Source organism: Hordeum vulgare, chromosome 5H (genome assembly GCF_904849725.1).
Source record: "Hordeum vulgare subsp. vulgare chromosome 5H, MorexV3_pseudomolecules_assembly, whole genome shotgun sequence".
Taxonomy (NCBI): Eukaryota; Viridiplantae; Streptophyta; class Magnoliopsida; order Poales; family Poaceae; genus Hordeum; species Hordeum vulgare.
The window spans coordinates 376,228,560-376,233,891 of NC_058522.1; the positions used below are offsets into that span (position 1 = coordinate 376,228,560).

At 42.6% G+C, this 5,332-nt stretch overlaps 1 long non-coding RNA gene across 1 annotated transcript; it reads left to right on the forward strand.

Annotated features, from left to right (window-relative positions):
• Window positions 1-2,411: 2,411 nt before the first annotated feature.
• On the forward strand, window positions 2,412-3,640 carry LOC123398179. Its single transcript, XR_006610101.1, has 2 exons — window positions 2,412-2,600; window positions 3,376-3,640. It is a non-coding gene; the product is annotated as an uncharacterized LOC123398179 (long non-coding RNA).
• Window positions 3,641-5,332: the final 1,692 nt, after the last annotated feature.

The window sequence follows — 5,332 nt, forward strand, 5'->3', positions numbered from 1 at the left end:
CTGAACTGTGGGTTTGTAACCTATTGTGTTATGATTCGTATTATCTGTTGATTCAGCCATGTGGACATGTAACATAATTATCAAGTAGGTCTGATTTTTCTCATTTGCTCCCTCTGTACCATAATAATTGTAGTTGGGGAGAACTAGACTAGTTCTCCCCAACTACAATTATTATGGTACAGAGGGAGTACATGATAATGAGCAATGCCCTGGAATGACACCTAACTAAGATTGGACAGTAAAAGATCTTTGAATTAGTGCTGATTGTGTCTACCTTGGTGTGGCATGCTACCAGCGAAAGGTTGTCAGTTGTTACCGTATTCAAAAGTGTTATGGTATGCAATTTTGCATCTTCTTTTTATAACAAGAAGGCAGGGTGCCCCGTAGAAATCTTTAATACAGCAAAGGTAAATGCTCTCAGTTCTAGCTCGCTGTAGACCTGGATTATCCAGCTACCTGAAACTATCGAAGTCCAAAAATCCAAACTCTGGGTTCCAAGTTACATTTGCCATATGGAAGAGCGTGTGAGAGGGGGCCAAGTATAGTCATTGTGCAAGAGAAGGTTTTGAAGTAATTCATGTTGCATCTGTCCCTGATAGTTGGAATGTTCGAAAATTTTAAAATAAATCAGGAATCCTAGGTAGCAAATATGGAAACCTGCAGAGGCCGGGTGTAATCCTCCTTCTTTTAAAAAAGGAAATATGGAAACCAACAACAAACTATCAAGATGACAAATATTGATACACGGTTTACGATCTTGTGACAAAATGCATATCAATTGCATATATGTAATTTGGAAGCCAATAAATGAAATAATCTTGTTATGGAATACTAATTAATTTCTTTAGTAATTTTGGGAGATAGTAAATGGCATAACCTTGTTATGGAATGCAAAATAAATCCGTAGTATGTAATTTTTGGGAACCAATAAATGCCATAATGTTGTCATGGTAAACTAATAAATTTTGTATGGTAAATTTTTAGGAGCCATTTTTTTTTTAGAAAAGGAGGATGACCCCCGGCCTCTGCATCTGGAAGATGCATGCAGCCATTTTATTAATTATTCACAAAGATCTTACAAAGCAATACATCAATATATCTGAAGCCGCCCTCTTGACAATATCTGTCGCTACTCCTATCCAGTGATGAAGGGGTGCAGAAAGTGTGAGCCACATACCCAGACCTCTCACCTAGCCTAACATCTAAAGCCGGAGGCCCCGACCGAGCCACATACCAGGTTAGGGGCACAAACCGGTCCAACGCACCCTCATAGGTCGTCGCCACCGCTTTCCATCAATCCATCTTCAGAAGAGTTACTGACGCATCGACCTTGCAAGGCCTGCCGTCGATGCCCCCACGGCGCCAGACAACGCCTCCTTCCTACGCGCGCTCATCATCACGCATCCGTCGTCGAGACTTTGCTGCGCCTCGCCGCCGAGACTCCACGACGTCGATGTGTCACAAGGAACGCCGCTCCATCGTTGATGCCGACCAATGATCCCTCGAGCCCGTGTGTACCTCCATGAATGACGCCCCCAAGAGGAAACGACACCAGAGCATCGTCGTCATCCGATCTACTGATCTAGGGTTTCCCCCGGAGGTAGCAAAGAGTGGCCTTGAACTTCTCCTCGACGATGCCTTCAGGAAGGAAACGACGTAGAAACGCCGCCATCGCCGGCTTTGGCAGTAGCCGAAAGCAAGCTTTTACCCAGATCTGTTCGAAGAACTCATCTCTCCTGCACGGGCCACCACATCCTGCGACGTCCCCGGGAGCGGGATCCCAAGATCCGCCGCCACCGGCAACGCCACAAGGACCCACCACCGACCGTCATCCCTGACGAAGGGGATGGCGCCACCACCATGTTCAGATCCAGCATCATCCGAGAAGGAGAACCGACCTGGGGTTGTTAACCCCAGATCCGCCGGCAGCCCCCGTAGCGCCGCCAGGATCCCATCGGGCCGCCGCCCGAGCGCGCCAACTCCGCCTCCATGCCGTACGCCCAGGAACGCCGTCGCATCTCAGCCAGAGGATCCCTTCGTGAAGAAGAGAGGAAGGCCCGCCGTCCGTCGGGCGAGCTTCGCTCGCCGGCCTCCTCCGGCGGCGGCGGGGAAGCAGGGGAGGAGGGAGGTCGAGGGCGGCGGCAGCTAGGGCGCCCGAGTCTCCCCCCTGGAGGCGACGCGAACGGTTCTGCGATTGGCCTTTTTTGGAGCCAATAACTGACATAATCCTGTTATGGGATAGTACTAGTAGTAATTAATTTTGTATGGTATATTTTGGAGGGAATAAATTGATATCCAGAGGATATTCCATGATGTGCGTATTATTGGCGAACCATACAAAGGAAACACTAATGCAGGAAGTAATAAAATGGCACAAAATGGTACTACAAGGCGCCCCTATATATCCTATATAAACAGCAGCACAAGGATCCAACTAAACACCACAAGAACGACCAAAAATACAATAGGAGGAGGAATCAAGGAAATAGTAAAAAACTTCGTTATGGCTCTAATCAACTCAAGGTTTGTGTGCTTGATGGCTCTTTTGCTGATTTCGACCGCTTGCTTGTCGAGTCAAGTATCAGGGACGAACAACATAGGTACATTTCTTTCCAGGAGAGCTTATCAACTTTATAGGAAAATTCGTGGTTTCCGGGAGCCAGATTTTATCCTTTTGCTTGATTTTCCTGTCTCCAATGGTATTAGTTGGAAATAATATTTCTACCACTTTTATAATTAAAGGCCGATTTTTATCTTTGAGGGTGCTTATGAATTACAGAGAAGTCTTTGAACATTTATTTTTGTAGTAATACCTAGAGCAGGAATTGGTTAATTTTTGTAGTTCTTTGAACCTTTATTTGTACTATCTTTTAATTTATAAAATGCGCCATATTACTTTTTGTTCTACGGTTTGGGCTTCCAAAGAAAAACAGAGAAGTCTGAATCTATTGCATGGCCTGCTGCACCCATGGATACAGTACAGACAAGTCTGAATCTATTGCATGTTTTTGTTGGATGGTACATTCTGTTGCTTTTAGTTGTCTTCAAAGTTGACATTCCTCATACTGCAAATATAAACTGATTACTCAAGTTATTCGATCTAAATTCTAGCAATGGCATGATTGTTTTGCCCATGTTTCATACAGTACTTAGTACCCCTTTACTGCCGCGCTAGATATCTTAATACATGTTTTTGATAGTAGTCTTGAACTGCCGATGGGATATAACATACCACTAGTTGGTTGTGCCCGTTTTTCTATTTGCGCGCCTCTTGTATCTTGATATTTTCCTAATACTGCATTTTTTCCATAGCATCTGAGTTTAACTACGAACTGATCTCGGCTGTGATTCACTTTTTTATTTTGACTTTCATAGGTATAAAAGCCAACGCGTGGGCGGGCCGTGAACCCTACCAGTACAATTGTATGCCTGAAGGCTGTGTTGTTGCCTGCAAAAAACTGGGCTGCGGAACAGGGGTTTGCCATAAAGACGGTAGTTGCTATTGCAGCTAGATAAGACTGCTCAGTCCGCAGTGGTTGCTCTAATTTGTAGCAAGAAAAAGACCCAGAATGAGCTTAGGACATAATGTTGCGTTGTCTTTGATTCCTGGAATAAGTTAAATGGAGATTCTTTATTTTCATGTGCTCTCCCTTATCATGGTTCTTTTTAATGAAAAAAATTGGTGGTCTTGTGGCTTCTCGTTTAAAAAGTCTACCACTTGTGTTCAAATACTTTGATGTTGTCGGCAGTGCAAGTCACTTGGTAAATTACCACACCTTGCACAGATTAAGAACACATGAATGGACCAAATCGTTTCACTGGTCCAAACACGCGAAAATCAACATGGGCGCAACCAACATACGGAGTTCCGGACGCTTCCAACACAGCGCCGGCTCGGCTTGGGTTGTTTACCTTCTGGCGATTTATTTAGCTTTTCTTCTGACGCAGGCGATTTATTTAGCTTTAATGGAGTACTCGTAGTCGTAACTTTCCAGCAATCTGTACCAGCCTCGAATCGTATTTCTAATGTACCAAAAAGATATAAAAAAATGCTGGTTTTTGAATGCCCAGTTTGGAAGCAAAGTTTTTAGAAAATTGTGGTTATTGAAAACCAAAGCATTTCCATCGACGGGCAAGGAATACAACAGTTTCTTAAAATCAATATTTTTCTCAGTTTTACATGTGTTTGGCTGATGATGTTTTATCAAAGTTTTGATCAAGTACTTAGCATGGATGACTAACTAATTAGCGGCTGCTAACGGTGGCTGGCTGCACAAGTCCGTTCTGTTTTTTTTTTTTTAAAAAAGAGGTCGGTATCTCTTATCAGGATACTCCAGAAATGCCATGGTTTTTGGGATATTGTGGTTTACGATTCTTTGTTTTTTGCTGAAGCCAAAAGCATCAAAGTATTCAAAACCGTGGTGTTTTTAAAAAACCGCAGTATTCATAAAAAACTTAAAAAAACTTTGCTGCCGAACGCAAAGTATCCATCCCTCCTCTCTTCCACACACAGGACAGGAATCAGATTTTTCCATATACCAGTGTTTCTTGAGGCTTTGAGTAGGCTATCTAATAGGCAGGCCCATGTACACATAGGTAGGCTTTCTGGTTTTGAGAACATTCTAAAAGGTCTCCATGTGTTTCTCGGATGTTTTTCATATATTTTTTAAGCTTATTTACCATTCTATTTTTTCATGGAGTTCATGTTATTTAGTAAATAATTTTATTTTTTCAAAATTAGTGATTTATAAAATTCGTGGTCTATTCTTTAAATTAGCAAATGTTTTCGAAAAATCATGAACGTTTTTTCAAATTCATAAAGATTTTCTGAAATTTTGCATTATTTTAAACTTGAATCATTTTCTAAATTTGTGTTCATTTTTATATTCACTAACATTTTTAAAAATTCATTTCCCCCAATTTGTGAAGATATTTTGAATTCACGAACGTCTGTAAATTCACGGATAATTTTTGAATTTGTAAAAATAAATAAATCTGTGAGCATTTTTAATTTCACTGTATCTTTTGATCTTGACCTTTTCCTAAGACAACAAAACACCCTTAGCACCAGTGGCGAAGGCAGTTCCAGCTATTGTAGTCAAATGACTACACAGGAAATTGGTCTGCGCACTTGCTATTGTAGTAAAAAAATGCAAACGTTGTTCACGTCTGCCCCTGGTGTGGCGGTTAGGGTGCTCCGCGGATTATGGAGGCGATCACGGTTCGGGTTCGGGCGAGGACTGGCTAGGTCGACGGCGGGATCTCTGATCTTCGGCGCCGAGCCTACCACCCTCCTCCTGACGGAGAGTAGATCCCATCACCACCTCACAGC